The 21,184-nt window shown below is 37.4% G+C and overlaps 1 protein-coding gene and 1 pseudogene across 2 annotated transcripts in view; one reads left to right on the top strand and one right to left on the bottom strand.

Annotated features, from left to right (window-relative positions):
- Nuf2 (NUF2 component of NDC80 kinetochore complex) overlaps nucleotides 1-21,184 on the top strand; it is a 62,663-nt gene that overhangs the window by 332 nt on the left and 41,147 nt on the right. The gene's annotated exons all lie outside the window — the stretch shown is intronic.
- Nucleotides 1-21,184, bottom strand: part of LOC101714138 (eukaryotic translation initiation factor 2 subunit 3, X-linked pseudogene) — a 40,654-nt pseudogene that overhangs the window by 15,243 nt on the left and 4,227 nt on the right. The window lies entirely within an intron of this gene.

The following is a 21,184-nucleotide window of genomic DNA, read 5'->3' as shown; positions in this document are numbered from 1 at the left end:
TTAGAATAATTAGTTTTGAGAGGTGGCAGAAATTAACCTTCCTAAAATGATTCATATGTGCTTCTTTTATAAAATTTACTCCAGAATATTAGGTCCTACGTCCAACTTTATAGGTTTCAATGCTGGCTTCATTTACCTTTATATTAATCATGTTTCACTTTGATGTTTCCCAAGGTAGGTGGTAAAATTCTCCCTTTTCTAAAGAGACAAAATGTGAGCATACGGTGTGGGAGGAATCCCTCCAGTAACTCATTCCTATAGTGATTGATGTTATCAAATTCCATGGTGATATAAGGATTGGAGTAAAAAAATAAAATGGAAGATAATGGTCTTGCAATTCTCATCCTAGTCTCATCTGGTTGACAAAATGTTCTTTGTATGTAGAGGCCACTCAAACAAATGGGAGCTAAATTCTAAGGCAACCTAATCTCATTTTCCCCCCATAGATCTGAAGATATTTCTACCCTGTATATCACTGATCTTAACTCTAGGTTCTGTAATTTAGCATCCCTCAGTTTCTCCATCTTACTTTGAATTCAAATTGTCTCCCAGTGCTCAAGCAATAAGCAGGTCCTAAACCAAATCACTTGATAAAAACATTGTGATGTGCCTGTTCCTTCATGTTGCAGTCTTAATTTTCTAGCAGCTATTTTAATACTGAAGGTACTCTAACAGTTAAGAAGTGACAACCATGATTGGCCTCTACTGGATACATGAGTCTCATGGGAGACTCAGCTTGGAGATGAGGAAGGTCACCTTTATCTAATTGGAAATAAATTTGAGAGCCACAGAAACAGGAATTCAGAATGTTAATAAAAACAAAGAAAGAAGCAGTGCCAAATATGTTACCCAAGCAAATTTCTCAAGGTCCAGTCTTTTGGGACTAATAAAATCACGTACATTTGCTTAAAGTCTGTAGGAACCCTACTGGGTCACAGCTGTGCAATTACCAAGTTTACTGACCCTGAATACAAAGAATGAGGATAAACCTAAGACACAACAACTCACACTGTGCCGCGCACAGGAATAAACTTGAAAGGAAACTACAAACCCAGTTGGTTAAAAAAAAAAAAAGAAACAGAATAAGTACCTTTTCTTTACCTGCAAATCTATTTTAGATACTCAGCAATAGGGCTGGAAATGAAGCTGAAGATAAGAAATTAATAAAGGCAGGTATTGGTGATAATTCAGTTTGAAAGAAAAATGTCAAAACAAGGAGACATTATCTCTAAACATACAATTTCAGCAATGGTGGTTATTTAGGACTTTGACAGGGTACACAACACTTTGGATAACTGTTCCTCTAGGTGCTATTCTCAGAGAACAAATTTTTCATCAATTGTTGTGGCCTAACATTTACATAAACAAAGACACAAGTAAGGTACAATTCTAGGGGGAAAATCACACTGAGCTTTGTGCCAGCCCTTTTTTTATTTTGAGACAGGGTCTTGTTAAGTTGCCCAGGCTTGCCTTCAATTTGCCATCTTACTGCCTCAATCTCAAAGAATGCTGAGATAACAGGCATGTGCCACCACACCTGGGCCAGGAATGTTTACTATGCAGAATATTATAAACATTAATCTGTTTGGTTTCTTCTCATTATAGCTTCCAACTGTGCTATTTTAAACTTCTCACATTTTCTTCAAGAATGCATTAGATTCCATAACTTTCTAGTCCTGTTTAATCATCAAAAAAGACTTTTCCAGTTTTAAACAGGATGGAAAGAAGGTAAAGCATGGCATGCTCTTCCATACCTCCCCTCCCTCTTTTTTTCTCTAAAAATGGGGGCAAGGAAGAGAGCCAAGAGAATCAGAGATCAGCTTACATAAACATCCATATACCAGAGGGAGGTGCAAGGCATTTCTGGAATCACCCAGGCTTGGAATGACTTTGCATTCTCAGTGGCTTCTGTTGATAATGGTGGTCTCTCTGTGAGGTTAGAGTCCTTACTTTCTTGAAGAAGTGTTTGATTTTTCTAAAATCAGTTTCTCTCCAGCCCTGGTGCCAAATTTTTCCTAGGTGGGGGTCCTCTCTCAACCCTATGCCTGCATAAATTACTCTAGAGATCTTGTGCCCCACCCCAACCACTGTGCATGTACTTCCACAGGGAGCACTTGAAATCACTGGCTCTTTCAAGTATTTTTTATTCCAATAAATTTTACTGTGTATTTTAAGGCATACAACATGATGTCCAAGTATTCCTTATTTTGGCACCTTAAAGCCTTACAAATACAGGCTGTAGTAGAGCGTTTCCTGTATTTAGAATATGTAAACCAGAAACATGCACCTTCTCCTATGTTTACAAACATGCTCTTTCCCTGAACTCCTTCTTGAGCCCTAAGAATTCTCTCACCATGCTCTATTGTGCTCCAAGAGAAAATCATAATGGTTTGAGTATTACGGTTTGAGTCTGGATGTCCCCTTAAAGCCTCATTTGGTCAGAGGTAGCTGAATCTAGAATGTGTGATGCTGGGATTAAGGATGTGTGATTATTAAACCGCTACACATAAGTGAGTGGTTTAGCACTGCCCTAGTCCCAGTAGTCTGGATGGGATAAAAAAGGTAGAAAGACATCGTGAAGGTCCCTTGTTACCTTTGCTACCTTGTGTGCACCATGTTGTTTCTCCTCAGCGATGCCTGTTTGCCATCCCTGTCTTGGAGCTAGCCAATTATGGACTGAAACTTCTATGAACTGTAAGCCAAATAAACCCCCCTTCCCTCTCTAACTTTGGGTGTTGAGTATTTTGTCTCAGCAATGAGAGAAAAGTAACTAACACAACACGGACCTGTAAATTCTACAGATCACAAAGAATAATAAGGAAATCTTCCTTTTGTTGGCATCTCTATTTACAATGATCGTCTGGAGTATTCCACTATGACTTAGCTATCCTCTCAGCCAGCTGTTCCTAAGTAGGGACACTAGTCTTCAGCTCATCAGTGCAGGATGCTACAAAACTATGGCTCTAGAGGGCTCTCCTAATGCTGGTATATAACTGCTTTTAGAACTGATATGGACTCTGTCACTAAGGTCATTAAGAGCTGGCTATACGTCTTAGAACACATTTTTCACAATTAGCATACTAGTACATTCTCAGCTATTTGAGGATTGGGCACATTTTTAAATGATTTCTAAACTGTTACTATGGTTTTAATTTTATCTTTATACCTTCACGCAGGTTTAGAATTTACAGACACTGCCAGTCAGGTAAAGTAGGATAATCCTTATTTATTTCTGTTGAATGAACTTCACTTTCCTCTATGAGACACCTGAAGGGTCACCAATTCAATTAACTTTCTGTTTGTTCTCTGAAGATATCCAGACAGTGCTTTTTAGAGCTATTTCTAAGAAAATGAACCCTATTTACTCAGCATGTTAATAAGTAATTAGAACTCTATTAAAAAAGGAGATATGAGTCCACTGATTATATTTTGCTCTGAGCGGGAATGATGCATTTGTCCTCCCTTGAACCCATAGGCTATTTATAGATCCTGCCTGAAAGAATTCTGGCTTATGATACTGTGAACCATGTTTGATGGGTTAAATTGTGTCCTCTAAAAGAGATACATTGAAATTCTAACCCCCAAACTTCAGAATGTGATATCTGGATATAGGGTATTTATAAAACTAATCAAGTTAAAATGCAGTCATTAAGATGTAGCTTAATCCTATATGACTGGTGAGTGTCCTTATAAAAGGAGAAATTTGGGACACTGCCACGGGATCTTGGCTTTGCACAACCTAAACCACCCTCCCTGTGGGCCTAGGCACCACTTCCTACATTCAGTAGAAATTACTGTGTTTCCCTGAAAATAAGACCTAACTGGAATTACCTAAATGGAACCAGCCCTGGCTGGTCATTACCATGATGATGGTGAGTGTCATACAGAAGATTATATCTCACTGTTTTCTTGCTTGGTGGCTATTCTGCAATTCCATGCAAGGCAAGGATAAGCTGATTGGTGCTGGCATGGCGGGTGGGGGGTAGGTGTTATTTTGGCGATAAACACAAAGTAGTCTGAATTACTACAGGTCTGGGTGGCCTAAGTATCTTCACTAAAATCATAAACCTCTTTTCTCCGGTTATAGGGAGTTCGTTAGTGATTCTTAGCATTTGTCAGTATCTAGTTGATATTCGATACTACTGCTGTTGCTGACTTTAATACTATGCCTAAATTGACATAGATGTTTGCTGTTATTTGGTTTTCTCTGTATGCTGATATCTGGATTGCTTTATGATCTGGGTCATAAAGAATACTGTGGCTGACTCCCAAAGAAGTTGGCACAGGGCCAAAGTAGCTGCAAAGCTGAGCACAGAAAACAAACAATCAAACAAAAAATAGAAACATGAAAAGACAAGGTAATCAGATGCCTTCCAAAACTCCTGAATCTCCCAAAACCAGTTCAGAGGGCATCAACGTGGAGGGAACCATAAGCCACACAGTAGAAAGGTCTCAAAGGATATCAATGAAGGTAAAACTGTTCAATAAGGCGCTTGGGGAATTTAAAGAAGATGTAACCAATCAGATAATGACCCCAATGAAACAAATGATCAGTGAGTCTAGAGAAGACACTAATAAAAATCTTGTGGAGCTAAACATAAATGCCCAGCATAGAAAACAATGGGAGTCCATAAAAAAGTTTCAAACACAAAGCCAGGTGATTAAACAATGGGAGTCCATAAAAAAAGTTTCAAACACAAAGCCAGGTGATTAAAAATACCATTGGAAGAGCAGCAGAAGCATCCAATGTGAAGAGTCTAGAGGACAGGGGTACAGTCAAATGATCAATTAAAGACAGATACCTTAAAAACAGTAAGAAAATACGAAAAATGGATACAGCAGCTGCTAGATGACTCAAAGAAGACTAATATAAGAGTAATTGGAATTAATGAAAAATTGGAAGACAGCACAAAAGGCATAAAAAATCATTTATAAAAGTAATAACAGATAATTTTGGCCCAGGGATTTAGCTCAGTGGTTTTGCCGCCTGCCGCGCAAGCGCAGGGACCCGAGTTTGATCCCCCGTACCAAAAAAAAAACCCAAAACAAACAGAAAACTTTTCCGACATGGAAAAAGAATTTAACACACACGTAAGTGAGGCATGTTGAACCCTGAATAGCCATGATCAGAAAAAAACCAATCCACACCACATAATAAATAAAATATTAAAAATCCAACAACAGAATCTTAAAGGTGCTAGAGAAAAGCAACACATCACCTATACAGGAAAACCCATCAGAATTACAATGGACTTCTCAACATAAAACTTAAAAGCAAGAAGAGTTTGGAATGAAGTGTTTCAAACTCTAAAACCATTTCCAACCTAGACTGATACATCCTGCAAAATTATTTTTCAAAATTGATGGAGAAACAAGATACTTTCATGATTAAAGACAGCCTAAAGAACTTCACAACCACCAAACCAATGCTCCAAAGAATTCTCAAAACTATTCTAGAAGGAGACAATAAAACAAACAACAAAAGGTCCAATACAATGAATGTTTTAGTTAGGGCTAGCAATTAAATAAAAAGGGAAAGAAATTAAAACAGCAAAAGAAAAATAATAAAATGACAAAATAAGTCAATACCTATCAAATATAATTATCAATGTTAATGGACTCTATTTGCCACTCAAAAGACATAGATTAGCAGAATGAATTAAGAAACAAAATGCATGGATATGCTGCATACAGGAAACATTTAACACAAGAAGAAATTCATAAACTAAAACCCAAGGGTTGGAAAACAATATTCCATGGAATGGGAATCTGAAAACAAGTGGGAAGTTGCTGTACTATTTTAAGAAAAGTAGATTCCAAGCTAAAGCTGCTCAAGAGGGGCAAGGAAAAACATTACATATTGGTTAATGGAACCATTCAACAGGAAGAGATTACAATTATAAACATACATGTATCAAACCACAGTATAACCAACTTCACAAAATAAACACTAATAGACAGGAAAAAAAAGATAAAATCAATACAATTATATTGGGGGACCTCAATAACCTACTATCACAAATAGACAGATCAACTAAGCAAAAAGAAAAAAAAAATCAACAAAAAAATATCAAAGTTGAACCAAACCTTTGAACAAATGGACTTAATAGACCACAAAATACACATTCTTTTTGCCAGCACATAGTACTCTCTCCAACATAGATGACATCCCAGCTAATAAAGCATGCCTAGTAAATGCAGAAGAATAAAAATTTTACCATGCATATTATCAGATCACAGTGCAATAAAACTAGAAATCAACACCATAAGAAACTACAGAAACTTTGCAAACATATGAAAATTAAACAACACATTCTTGAATAATCAATGGGTCACAGGAAATTAAGGAAGAAATAAGACAGCTCCTAGAATTAAATAATAATGCCAGCACAACACACCAAAACTTATGCAACAAAATAAAAAGACTCCTATGAGGGAAGTTTATAGTTATGAATGCTCACATCAGAAAAACAGAAGCAATAAATAACCTAATGATATATCTCAAGGTCTTAGAAGAACAAGGATAATCCAAATACAGAGTTTGTAGAAGGAAAGAAATTATAAAGATCAGAGCAGAAATGAATGAAATGGAGACTCAAACAAAACAACAATGAATTGAAGAGCTGGTTCTTTGAAAGAATAAACAAAATAGAAAAACCCTTAGCCAATGTTACCAAAAAAAGGAAAGAAAAGACACAAATCAATGCAATTAGAAACGAAAAACAAAATCACAACAGATCCCACCAAAATCCGGAAAATTATTAGGAACTACTTCACAAACATATATGCCAAAAAATGGAAAATGGAGAAGAAAAACAGATTCCTAGGTACATACGAATTATGAAAATTGAACCAAGAAGGTTTAAAAATCTTGAACAATCTAAAAGCAAAAATTTGATCACAGACACATTTACAACCTCAGAATGCCACGTGAAGTGGAAGACAGAAACTGAGGTGGCCCATCTATTACCAAGTAATGACAAAAATTGCCAGCAAATTATCAAAAGCTAAGAGAGAGGCATGGCACAGATTCCATCTGACAACTCTCAGAAGAAATCAATCTTGTTGATACCTTGTACTCGTGCATCTAACTCTAGAACTGTGAGACAATGAATTTCTGTTATTTAGGTTACCTAACCTGTGATACTTGTTACAGCAGCCCTAGCAAACTAACATATCATGTCCCATTTTCCCATTTCCCATTTTCAAACCTGTCAATTCTAAATTCACATATAAAGAGGAGTCACCTCACACTTAACTCCTATAAGGATGAGGCTAAAGCAAAGAAAGAGCTGCTGGATATGGTGGAGCTTCTCAGATCATGGCCTCCCTACTCTTAGCTCTCTATTTTGCTCTCTATCTGCTGATTGTTATAAAACTGGGTGTGATGCTGACATTTTTGAAACACAAATTCTTGGATCCAATTGGCAAGGCAACTGAATCAGGTTCTCTGGGTTTGAGAAGTTTAAACTACCACTTTAAAGTAGCTTCCTGAATGATTTAGATGCTGCTGGTGCATGAAGTTGAGAAAAATTGCTAACCTGGCAGCCAGACCCCCATCTAGTTTCATATCCCAGTTCTGCAAGTTAGTCATCATTTTCTCTATCTCCTGTTTCTCTCTACCTTTCCCCTTATGCTTTTTCTGAGACAGAGACGCCACTGTGCAGTAAAACATGATTCTAGTAGATCTTTTATTTATTTCCTTCTCTGAGATGAAACAGCTTTCTCTCAAATGACTCTAGGAGTCTATATGGGAAAAAAGGTAGAGAACTTAATGAAACCTTTTCAACTTTGAAAATAAAAATGTAAACTGTTCCCCTCATCCACAGCACAGAAAGGACCTAATCATCCAGAAAAAGTCTTTATTTTACTAACTAGAAAACCAATAGCTTAATGTTTTCCAGTCCAATGATCCTTCCATTTGATTCCTTGTTGACAAGAATGGGAGAAGCAAAAACTTGGGGGGTTAAGAGAGTACTACAACTTAATGGCAAATGAGATGACAAAATGATGACATATAAGGACCTTAGCTTCAACAGCAATAAAAAAGAAAAACAAGAGAGCTTTAGTATTACACAATTGATTCAATGATGAGATCTACAGCCAACAGCAATGTTTAGTAAAGAGCCAGAAACTCTATACTACTTGCTGAAGTACAACAGGATTTCAAAGGAAGGAAAAGGAATAAACTAATATTTATTGATTACCCTCACTGTGCCACTATTTGTATTTATTATTTCATTTAGCCTTCATCACAACAGTCTTATTAACCATATTTTATAGAGGAGTAAGTTGAAACTTGAAAATGTTCAGAAACCTCCCCCAGAAAATAATGAGTAGTAACTGGCAGAACTAACAAGTACTATTGGCTAGTGATGCTCTGATTTTTAGATTATTTGAACTAGGACAAGGAAATGTTAGGCACAGACACAGGACTGACAACCTTGTACTCTGACAAATAGGAACATTCCAAAAGTCACCATCTATTATCATAACCTTCTTGAAAAAGAAATAGCAACTTGAATTTATGTTCTACTTTACATACAAAACATATTAAATTAATTCATAAATCAAATAAATTCAGCATTATAAAAAACTAACTTCACTCTCCTCTTTTAAATTGACAAAGCTTCAAGTGGGCCCAAAACAGGCTCACAGGTTGAACCATGTCCATAGACCACTGCTATGTAGAAAGTAAGAAGGAAGCTCTTGACTGTAGGGGTACTGAAATTTAACTCACACAACCAAATTTACCTGCATAGACTCTAAAAGAATGTAAAATAGTATATAATCATGTGGTATAGATAGTAGGTGTACATAATGAGACACCTAATAAAGAAAAATCTATATGAGCTAGAGTAGGTAGTAAAGGATTAGTAGGTTGTAGCTGAACTGAATTTGGGTAGGTTAGAAAATCAGGGAACACTAAAGGCAAAAAAAGCAAATCACACAAGAATAGAAGTAACATACCAAGGGTGACAGTGTCGTGAGCTCGGGTTATTTTAAGGAGACCAACTTAACTATAACAAAAGAGATGTTTTAAAAATGTAGTAGATGATTATGTTAGATAAGAAAAGTGGATTGGAATAATGTGAAAATGAACTACCAGACTAAGGAATCTAGATTTAAGCAGATATAAGTAGTTTCTCACAGATATTTTGCACTGGTAAATAATCTGTCCTAGAGCCTGCTACAGACAGGAAGGTCTGCACACGCCTTACCGAGGTCCCTAGTTGCGCGGAAGACCCCAAATCAACCCGCGCCCCGGCAACGATGAACGGGACCCCCCCCCAACCCCTGCTCCTCTGTACAGCCACCTGGTTCCCCACTACAAAGACGCAGAGGACACCGGACCACCAGACCACGGTACTGAGTCCCACTGCTCCCGGCCCAGAGGTAGGGGCTCTGCGCTGTCCCATGCTCCTGGTCCAGAGGAAGGGGCTTCCTGGCCACCAGTCCTCCCACTGCTCCCAGCCCAGAGGAAAGGGCTTCTGGGCCACCTTCTGTCCCGCCACTCCAGGCCCAGAGGAAGGGGCTTCCGGGCCACCATCCCTCCCGCTGTTCCCAGCCCAGAGGAAAGGGCTTTGGGGCCACCTTCTGTCCCGCCACTCCTGGCCCAGAGGAAGGGGCTTCCAGGCCACCATCCCTCCCACCGCTGCTGGCCCAGAGGTAGGGGCTTCTGAGCCACCATCCCACTGCTCCTGGACCACAGGAGGGGGCTTCCCAGCCACCATCCTCCCCGCTGCTCCCAGCCCACAGGAAAGGGCTTTTGGGCCACCATCCCTACCGCTGCCCCGGGCCCCTGTCCCACCTCTCCCAGCTCAGAGGAGGTAACCCATGCAGGCGCCATCACAGCCCCCCAGTCGAAATGAGAAAACACAAAAATAAGTCTCAAAACCAGACTCCCAGATCACCTACAGCAACCCCAAAGGGAAATGAGATGGAACACTCTGATACTCAACCACCTGGACCCACTGAACTGGCAACAAAAGGGGATCTGGAAAAAATGAAATCAGAAATAATTTCTCAGATAACAGGAGAAACTGTGCCCCTAGTGCCAGACATGATTAATAAATCTAGAGAGGAACTCAGGAACATGATGGAATCACAACACAGGAAACAAATGGAATCCATAAAACAGATGCAAATAGATTTCCAGGGGATGAAAAACTCCATTGAAAGTTTACACAGCAGAATGAGCCAATGTGAGGACAGTTTCAGATATAGAAGATAAGACTGCAATTAGTGACCAGGAAGAGAAAAATTGCTTCAAAATTATAAAGGAACATGAGAAATCAATCCAGCAGCTGCTAGATGATGCAAAGAAAAATAACATAAAACTGATTGGAGTCAATGAAGAAACAGGAGAGAGTGCAGATGACATAAAAGATCTCTTCACAGAAGTAATGGTAGAAAACTTCCCAAGCAGGGGAAAAGAGCTTGACATACAGATAAGTGAGGCATATAGGGCTCCAAATAGCCTTGATCAAAAAAAAATCTACACATAGGCATATAATTGTCAAGATTCCAGAAACTCAACAGAAGAACAAAGTTCTCCAAGCAGTCAGAGAAAAGAAACAAATCACATACAAAGGAAAGCCCATCAGAATCACAGCAGACTTCTCAACACAAACCATCAAGGCAAGAAGAGCTTGGAGGGACATATTCCAAGCCCTAAAAGAAAACAGCCTCCAACCCAGATTGATGTACCCTGCAAAACTATCTTTCAAAATGGACGGAGAAATAAGATACTTTCATGACAAAGAGCACCTTAGGAACTTCGTGAATACCAAACTAGCACTCCAAAGAATTTTACACAATATCCTAGGAACAGACATTGAGGATCACAACCCCAGGAAGCAAAGCAGAATGAACCCATCTGGCATGACAAGAAATTAAATGTAAAGGGGGAGAACCCAACAAAAAGAAAAAGTCATGGCAATGACAAGTCAATACGTTTCAGATATAACCATCAATGGTAATGGTCTCAATTCACCAATCAAAAGAAATAGACTGGCAGAATGGGTCAAGAAGCAAAATCCAACAATATGCTGCATACAAGAAACACACTCAATTCAAAAGGAAACTCACAGACTGAAAGTTAAAGGGTGGAAAACAATACTCCTTGTGACGGGAACCCGAACAAAAGCAGGAGTAGCTATCCTCTTTGCAGATCAAGTAGATTTCAAACCAACACTGATTAAAAGAGACAAAGAAGGACACTACATCCTTGTAAAGGGAAAAATCCAAGAGGAAGAGATGACAATCATAAATATCTAGGCACCAAACACTACTGTGCCCAACTATATAAAACAAATACTAACAGGCATGGAAAGTCATATATGCACTAATACAATTGTAGTGGGGGACCTCAACACCTCACTGTCACAAATAGATAGATCAACTAGACTAAAAATAAGTAATGAAATACTAGAACTCAATCGAACTCTTGAACAAATGAATTTAACAGATGTTTACAGAGTCTTGCACCCCACAAAATCAGAATACACATTCTTGTCAGCTGCACATGGGTCATTCTCCAAAAGAGGCCACATACTCACACATAGAACATGTTTAAGTAAGTGCAAAGGAACTGAAGTTCTCCCCTGTATATTATCAGACCATAGTATGATGAAATTGGAGATCCATAGCAAAAGAAACTCAAAAAATTTCAAAAACATGTGGAAATTGAACAACACACTTCTGAATAACCAAAGGGTCACAGAGGAAATTAAACAAGAAATCAGACAGTTCCTTCAATTAAATGACAATGACAATACAACATATCAGAATCTATGGGACACAATGAAAGCAGTCTTAGGAGGGAAATTCATAGCAGTGAATACGCATATTAGGAAAACAGAACGAGCCCAATTAAACAACCTGATGCTGGACCTCAAGCTTCTAGAAAAAGAAGAGCAGGACAACCCCAAAGCTTATACAAGGGAGGAAATTATAAAGATCAGAGGAGAAATCAATGCAATGGAGCCTAAGAGAACAATACAAAAAATCAATGAAGCCAAGAGTTGGTTCTTTGAAAGAATCAACAAAATTGACAAATCCTTAGCCAACCTTGTCAGAAAAAGGAAAGAAAAGGCCCAAATCCATGCAATTAGGAATGAAAAGGGTGAAATTACAACAGACCCAGCAGAAATCCAGAGGATCATCAATACCTACTTCCAGAACCTATATGCCAATAAGATGGAAACACACAGAAGAAAGGGATAGATTCCTAGATACATATGAATTACCAAAGTTGAACGAAGACAACCTAAAAATTCTGAACAACCCAATATCAACCAATGAAATTAAAAATGTAATTAAAAACATATCAACTAAGAAAAGCCCGGGCCCTGATGGTTTCACTGCTGAATTCTACAAGACATTTAGAGAGGAACTGCTGCCACTACTGTTTAAACTCTTCAATGAAATTGAAAGGGAAGCAATACTCCCAAATTCATTCCTGGAAGCAAGCATCACCTTGATCCCCAAAGCAGAGAAAGACCCAACCAAAAAGGAGAACTATAGGTCAATCGCACTAATGAATACAGATGCAAAAATGCTTAATAAGATACTGGCAAACAGAATGCAGAAGATCATCAAGAAGATCATACACCCTGATCAAGTGGGATTCATCCCAGGGATGCAGGGATGGTTCAACATACGCAAATCAATCAGTGTAATTCACTATATCAATAGACCCAAGGACAAAAACCATATCATTATCTCCATAGATGCAGAAAAAGCATTTGACAAAATCCAACATGCATTTATGATAAAAACCCTACAAAAAATTGGAATAGATGGTCTCTACCTCAAACTGATAGAAGCCATCTATGAAAAACCAACAGCCAATATCATACTAAATGGTCAAAAACTGAAATCCTTCACACTCAAATCAGGAACAAGACAAGGATGTCCACTATCACCACTCTTGTTCAGTACAGTTCTGGAAACATTAGCCACAGCAATTAGACAAGAGAAAAAAATAAAAGGAATAAAGATAGGAAATGAAGAAGTCAAATTGTCATTTTTTGCAGATGACATGATACTCTATATAGAAGACCCCAAGAACTCCACCAAAAGCCTTCTAGACTTAATAACCAAATTCAGTCAAGTAGCTGGTTACAAGGTCACCATACAAAAATCAATAGCTTTCCTCTACACAAATGACAGACTCACTGAGAGAGAAATAGGACAAATAATTCCTTTCACAATAGCATCCAAAAAACTGAAATACCTAGGAATCAACCTAAGAAAAGAAATCAAAGACCTCTTCTCTGAAAACTATAGCACTCTGAAAAGAGAGATTGAAGATGATTTCAGAAAATGGACAGACATCCCCTGCTCCTGGGTAGGAAGGATTAACATAATGAAAATGGCCATACTTCCAAAACTGCTATATAGATTTAATGCAATTCCAATTGAGATCCCAGTAGCATACTTCAGGGACCTTGAGAAAACAATCCAAAAATTCATTTGGAACAAGAAGAGACCCAGAATAGCAAAAGCAATTCTAGGTACCAGAGATATGGCAGGGGGTATCACAATCCCCAACCTGAAACTATACTACAAAGCTACTATGATAAAAACAGAATGGTACTGGCAAAGAAACAGACCTGAGGACCAGTAGAACAGATTAGACGATGCAGAAACAACACCAGGCACACTCAGCCATCTCATCTTCGATAAAGGAGCCAAACACCCTCTCTGGAGGAAAGATAGCCTCTTTAATAAATGGTGCTGGAAAAATTGGGCTTCAACTTGCCAAAGATTGAAACTAGACCTATATCTCTCACCATGCACTAAACTAAAATCAAAATGGATTAAAAATCTAAATATTAAAATAGAAACTCCGAACCAGTTGCAACAGAGGTTAGGTAGAACCCTTGAAGACATCGGTGTAGGAAAAGATTTTATGAACAAAACCTCAGTTCGCCATGAACTAGCACAAACAATCAACAAGTGGGATCTCTTCTTATTAAAAGGCTTCTTCACAGCAAGAGAAACCACCAGCAGTGTGAAGAGACAACCCACAATGTGGGAAAAAATCTTCACCTGCTCTTCCTCAGACAAAGGTCTACTGTCTTGAATCTATAAAGAACTTAAAAAGATCAGACCTCCCAAATTTAAAGACCCAATCCAAAAATGGGCATCTGAAATGAACAGACATTTCTGAGGCAAAGAAGTAGAAATAGCAAATAAATACATGAAAAAATGTTCAACATCACTAGTCATTCAAGAGATGCAAATGAAAACAACGCTGAGATTCCACCTCACTCCAGAAAGAATGGCTGCGATCATGAAATCAACCAATAACAAATGCTGGCGGGGCTGTGGGGAAAGAGGAAGCCTGCTCCACTGCTGGTGGGACTGTAGACTGGTGCAACCACTGTGGAAATCAGTATGGAGATACCTCAAAGAACTAGGACTGGAAGTCCCATTTGACCCCCCTATTCCACTGCTGGGGATCTTCCCCAAAGAATTAAAAGAATCATACCACAGTGATATATGTGCGCCCACATTCATAGCAGCACAGTTTGTGATAGCTAAAACTTGGAAACAGCCCAAATGCCCATCAACTGGAGACTGGATCAAGAAAAAGTGGTTGTTTTATAAAATGGAGTACTACTCAGCCATCAAAATGAGAAATTAGAGACATTTATAGCTAAGTGGATGCACATTGAGGCGATACTCTTAAGTGAAATAAATAGGACACACATGTATAAATACTGAATAGTTTCTCTGGTGTGAGAAACTGAAAGTGTAAATAAGGACTAAAATGTATAATAGGTAATGTGAAATAGCAAGAAAAGGGGCAAAGGGGAAGGAAGTGGGAGGGATGGGGGAATGGATAGAAGGGAATGGAATTAATATGAGCAAATGGAAAAATAGGAACAAAATCTTTGTAAATAGTAATGGAGGGGTTGAAGGGAGGGCTGGGCAAGGGTGAAAAATAAGAACCAAGAGACTATGTAAAGGTGCAAATTTCCGATGATGAATGTCATTATATTTTATACCTAAAATGTACCATTGATTAGAATGAATAATCGATAATGCAAAATAGGAAGAAATGGTCCAAAGGGGTAGGGGTAGTGGGAGGGGCAGGGGAAAGGAAAGAAGGGAAAGGAAAAATGATGAGAAATGGAAAAAATGTAAATAAAGTCTTTGTCAATAGGGAAGGGTGGAGGGGATGAAGGGAGGGCTAGGAATGGGGAAAAAATAAGAACCAAGATGCATTATGTAAAGGCACAATTCCCAATGAGAAATGTAAGTGTGTTATGTACCTACAATGTACCAATAAAAGAATTTAATGAAAAAAAAAAAAATCTGTCCTAACTTCTGAAATCATAATGTCTCATACATACAAGTACTCAATGAACTTCTGTTGGCCACTATACTACAATCCATATAAATTTTTTGCAATATCTGCCAAGACTGAGTTATTCGGACATTAGAATTTTAGTTTTAATTTTTACTCAACATAGCCACGCACCTGTGTAGTTTACCACTCTGCTTTCTATCTCTAAGCCTAAAATGAAAACACAACAGGAGTGAAATAAATGTCCTCATCCCCCACACTACCATACCCTTGCTGTGGTTAAAGGAAAAACAATGAGTTGAGACAAATAATTCCTTGTCAATCAGGTTAGCAATGTTCACCTAGTAAAAGATAGTCTGGCTCATTCTTAAGAAGATAAATCAGTTATATTAATGCTATGATTATAAATTCCCTACATACAACAAATAGTGGTTTTCTTATGGAAATTAATCTTCAGTGTGGAATAAATATGTTAAATGTGCTAGGATTTAGGTAACATTAATTCCAGAAGAAAATCTTCACAGGAGCCCTAGTTGATGAATAGAAGAAATAGCAATGAACAAATGGCAGAAGGTATATGTGTAAGACAAAGGAGGAAACTAAGAGAGTCCAGCACTTTATTCTTCCCCTTTGTAGTGAAAGTAGGTCCTAGAGAAACAGGATGGGTCAGACCTTGGGCTCTCAAAACATGGAAAAGGGTTAAAAGTGAGAGAATACATACATAAGGTATCTTTGAAGGCCTAGGAATATCCCTGTGAGAATGCCATTGCACCCAGAGGATTACAGAGGGAAACATAGCAACAATGCAAGAGACTAGATCATTATCAAGGAATCCAGTCTAAATCCTGCCTGAAGAAGTACTTAGTCCTTCACATCTCTGTAGTGTGTGTGTGTGTGTGTGTGTGTGTGTGTGTGTGGTGTGTGTGTGTGTGTGTTTTGGTTTTTAAAGTCAGAGTCTAAGCAGTTCAGGCTGGCTTTGAACTCACTATGGAGCTCAGGCTAGCCTCTATCTCCTGCAAAAATCCTCCTGCCTCAGCCTCCCAAGTGCTGGGATTACAGGTGTATGCCTCTACACACAGCTATTTTGTATGTTTCATAGGGAAGTGGTTGAGAGTAGAAGTTATAGAGATACAGCTCTTGTTAGAAGGATTCAGGGATACAATCTGTAGAAGATAGAAAGGAATTTCAGGAAGAAATGTGAAAGTTACCAAAATCAAAATGGAGTTGCTTGTGCCAACCCTAACAAGAGTAAATAATGCCAGGAGATAAGGAAGAAAGATTCTTGCATATAAGTGCCTGGTACTATCATAAAAGACTACTAGAACCTCAAGCTTGCACAAAGCCAATGAAAACTTCTACAAAAAGTATTTCCACAAGGACATCTACCCAGCAATGGCCTGGTCAACCTGAAACTCACGCCATTCTTAGTACTACTCACTGTGTCCAAGGACTACGCTTTTAAACTATCTGATGTAATCATTTTTACCTTTAAAAATTTCCCCTTGGCTCAACCTTTTTGAATATGCCCACTGTCTACTTCAGCACACGTTTCCACTGCAGTGCTTTCCCATGCCCAGATAAATATCAGTATTCTTTGGAGAATCTCCTTTTATTTGCCTTATTTTAGGTGGACAAGTCTATTCCAGAGTTTATAAAAATTAACACAGGCTCTCATCAGTGTGCTATAAGATTAGGGAACGGAGCAGAGGAGCTAAGAACAGAGCTTCTAACTTTAGCTACTCAGTTCAAGTTTTCCTAAATATATGTTCCTGAGCCCGCCTGGGCTACATATGAGACCCTGTCTCAAAAAACCAAAAAATAAATAAATACAGTTTAAAAATCAGTTTAAAAAAATATATGCTCCTGAGAAAACTGTTTGCATTTTCTTATATAACTTGCTTTTGGCTTTTCAAGTCAATAATGGGAATAAAAATAACTTTATGCAGTTGGGAGAATTAAATAAAGTCATATATGAAAAGGACACCTAGTGCACTCACTAAAAATGTAAGGTATCATTAATGTTACTTAAGTACATATGCAAAAGGTATATACGTAGAACTGATCTTAATGAATTATCCTAGGACTAATCCACTTGGATATTAATTTTAAATTTATATGGCATTTATCACTTATATAAACACCATTTGTATGGTGTTTATCAGGCTGAACCTGCTTAATAGCAGAGGAAAATTGACAGATGATTGTTTTTCAAAAACAAAGGATAAAACTAGATACTACTTGCACATATATGGAAATGTGTACACTCAGATAGGGTCTCATTTTTTAAAGTAAAGAAGATTAGAAGCTATGAAAAGATGTTGAGGAGTTAAACATGATCAATTTTCTTCTAAGGATATATTAAATACAGTCCATATTAGAGGATTCAGTCTAGATAACAGTATTCACGATTGTAAAAAAGTAAAAACCTATGGAAGTGATGACATCAGAATTATGACCAAAAAAGTAATTCTCAAACATTGGATTCGTGCTATTATTGGTTTCAATTTGTATGAACATCGTGTCTCCCCAATACTCATGTTCTCTTTATCAACTATATTAAAATATGAGATATAATGCTAGGTATGTTGGAGCACGGCTATAATTCCAGCACTGGAAGCTGAGGCAGAAGGATCAATGTGAGTTCCAGGCCAGCCTGAGCTATATAGTGAGTACAATGCCAGCCTGAATTACAGAGCAACACCCTGTCTGAAAAAAAAATTTTTTAATAAAATATGAGATATATTATATATAGCTTTATGTGGAAGTTGGGGAAAGGATACCAGAAGAGTGGAATACAGCATGACAATTTTCTGCTTTCTTGGGTCTGGTTTAGAGCTCAGTATGAATTAGAATAGGGTAAATATTTTTTTTCAAACTGAAAATTCCATTTGAGTCCTTAACAAAGACACTGTTTAAGGCACTGCAGATGTATGTGTCAATTCCTCAAACCACTAAAATAAAGAAGAGTGTAGCTGAGGAGTGAAGCAGATTGACAGGCCTAGAATGATTAATGGGTAAACAAAAAGCAGACAGGCACTTTGAATTCAATGCCGGTTTCCTTAAGGAGAACTTCAAACATGTATTTTAAAGCCAATAAATTTAGAATCTACCTTTTTCATCCAAAACACTGTGTTCAACGCTTATCACGTTTATTTTGTTTACTTATATTAAAAAAAAATGAAACAAAATTGTAAGGTTAACATCAGAACAACAGCGCCACCCAGTGAATATTATGAATAAACAAAAATGATACTAAGGTACAATTTTTCATTTTCTTTAAATATTAGTGCTTTTTTTAGTATATCTGTGAAACTATACACAACAATACTAACCCCAAAATTAAACAAGCATTATACATTTTTCCCTAGGCATTCAAATTAAGTGCAGTTAAGATGTACAAAGGCTATTACAATGCTTGTGAATAAAGGATTTTTTTATATTAAATGTTACCTGAAATGTTAGCAAGCTAAAAATGTTGTATGATAGGAGAAACATATCATTATTTTCTCTCATATGAAATGGCAGACAAGTAAAAAAGTATGATATTTTTCTGCTTTCATATATTTTATCTATACCTCATAATACATAGTCTCAAAGATTTTTTGCCACCCTTAATATGTGTTCATAATTTCACTTCAGACTGCTATTCATGGTTAGTCATCACTTTTAAAACATCAATAGATATTATTCATAAACTTAATGCTGGCATGAACGATATCACCAGAGAATTTACAAATCAATCAATAATGTGACATTGTGAAAATGCTAACATGACCTTGGATAGTATTATAATATCTCACTCTCTACTGACCAGATCATAGTTGGAGTAATAGCTTCTGTTTTAAGTCTGTGAAAATAAAATGGAATAGTTTTTTTTGTCATCTTCAATTTCTCACAGGAAATACAAGCACATGGTATGGGGGGCAAAAAGACTAAAGTATATATTAAAAGAAAAAGAAAGTCTTTTGAGGCTGCTTCTATTGCTTTTTCCTATTAGATGAGCATGTTTAAAGGCAGCAGTTCAGATCAACAATATACAGTGGATATCCAGTACATACCAGGCATAATATTAAGTGCTATATAATCAAAGGTCATTAAGATCCACCCTGGAGAGTGGTAAAGACAGACAAAAAAAAAAAAAACATTTCAATATAATAAAAACTTTTTTATGTATGCAAAGAATCTACTTCAGATCTCTCTTCTTGAGTTTCAGAATCATTCATCAAATTGCAATGTTTCCGGATGTCATATATATGTTCCAGAAGTATTCTGATCTACATATGTCCAAAATTCAATCACCAGTCACCTCCCAAATGAGTTTGTCTCTTTTCTTAAATGAGAAAACAGTACCCCATGTATCTAGGTGCTCAGTCCTAATTCTTTAATGTTTATTCAGCATCTGCAATATAGAAAGACAGGCTAACGTGTGGATACATGATAGCAAATAGTATAGTCTTTCACTAAAACTTGTTTACAGAATGCCATCTTTTATTTCTCCTACTTATGCCCTTACAATCCAATCAGATACCAAGTTCTACCATTAATTCTTTTAGTATCTATTTCCAAGTACACTGGTAAAGGTACCCTAGTAAAGGTTATTTCCTTGGATTAGTACAATGATCTCCTGTTTTTTCTTCCTCCAGTTTTGTCATTCTTCAATTCCTTTTTCTCAGATTAGTCTAATTTATAATGTAAAATGAAATTAATCATGTTGAAATTCTTCAAACTTACAGTATTACTCTTAAAAAAACAATACAAATCCCTTAATTTAACCAGCAATCTGCCTTATAACCTGGCCCTTGTTCACTCTCCAGCCCTGTCTGGAATCTCAGTTCCTAAAGTGAATTCTCTTCTCATTCATGGGCCTTTACCAATTTTGTCAATTCTATGTAGAAAACTAGTTCTTCATACTGTAACCTGGTCATTTCCTGGATATTCCAAAATCTGGAGCCAAACAGAATGCACCACTCCTTTTCTTTGTTTAAAATTATTTGTTTTAGGGCCAGGGATTTAGCTCAGTGGTTTTGCCGCCTGCTGCGCAAGCGCAAGGACCCGATTTCGATCCCCAGTACCAAAAAAAAAAAGGATTTTTGTAAAATTATTTGTTTTCCTACAAGAACATAAACTCTGCCAGATCAGATATTGGGTTGATTCTCACCATATCTGTTTGCTCACTATTGTATCCCCAGTATATAGCTCATTGTTTCACAAAAAATTAGGGCTCAATGACTATTTTTTGAATGAACAAATGAGGGTTGAGAAGCAAGGAAAAGAAATCAACTAAGATTGTGACAGAAGGAAAGGCCTTTTCGAAGACTTCTGAAAACCAAGAGTAAAGAAGAATCAAGGAAAGAAAATAACAGTCCAGACAGAGTCAACATGAACATGTCTCAAAGATCATTTTAAAACAGCCCAATGAATGGGCAGTGAGTAGGATGAGAAGAATGGAAAAGTATCAGTGGCAAGATCATGGAGGATCTAGCAGCATACCAGGCTATGGATTCAAACATAATTTTGAACGTGATTAGAGGGTATAGAAATTTACGTAGAAAAGTGAAATGGTAAGATTTACACTTGAGTCTAGACATTTTGTTAGGGGTCCAAGGAGGTCCTCCAAAGAGGCTGTGGGCACCTCAACTCACCCCCTCCCCACTGACTCCAGCTGCAGAAATAGAATTTTCACATCATTAAGAGGCACTAGGAAAGGTTTATTAAGTAGAATTTAAAAAGTATATACAGCAAGAATACAGTCTTTAAGAAAGAGATGCATTAATTACGGTCTGGGGTTGGGGGATTTCCTGTGGTCTTAGGGTTAGCTTAAAGATGTACAATGTAAGGGGCTGGGGATTTAGCTCAGTGATG

The sequence above is a fragment of the Heterocephalus glaber genome, unplaced genomic scaffold (assembly GCF_053883595.1).
Source record: "Heterocephalus glaber isolate CG9 unplaced genomic scaffold, H.glaber_assembly_v1.0 deba00001561, whole genome shotgun sequence".
Classification (NCBI taxonomy): Eukaryota; Metazoa; Chordata; class Mammalia; order Rodentia; family Bathyergidae; genus Heterocephalus; species Heterocephalus glaber.
This window is presented reverse-complemented; position numbering and strand designations above follow the sequence as displayed.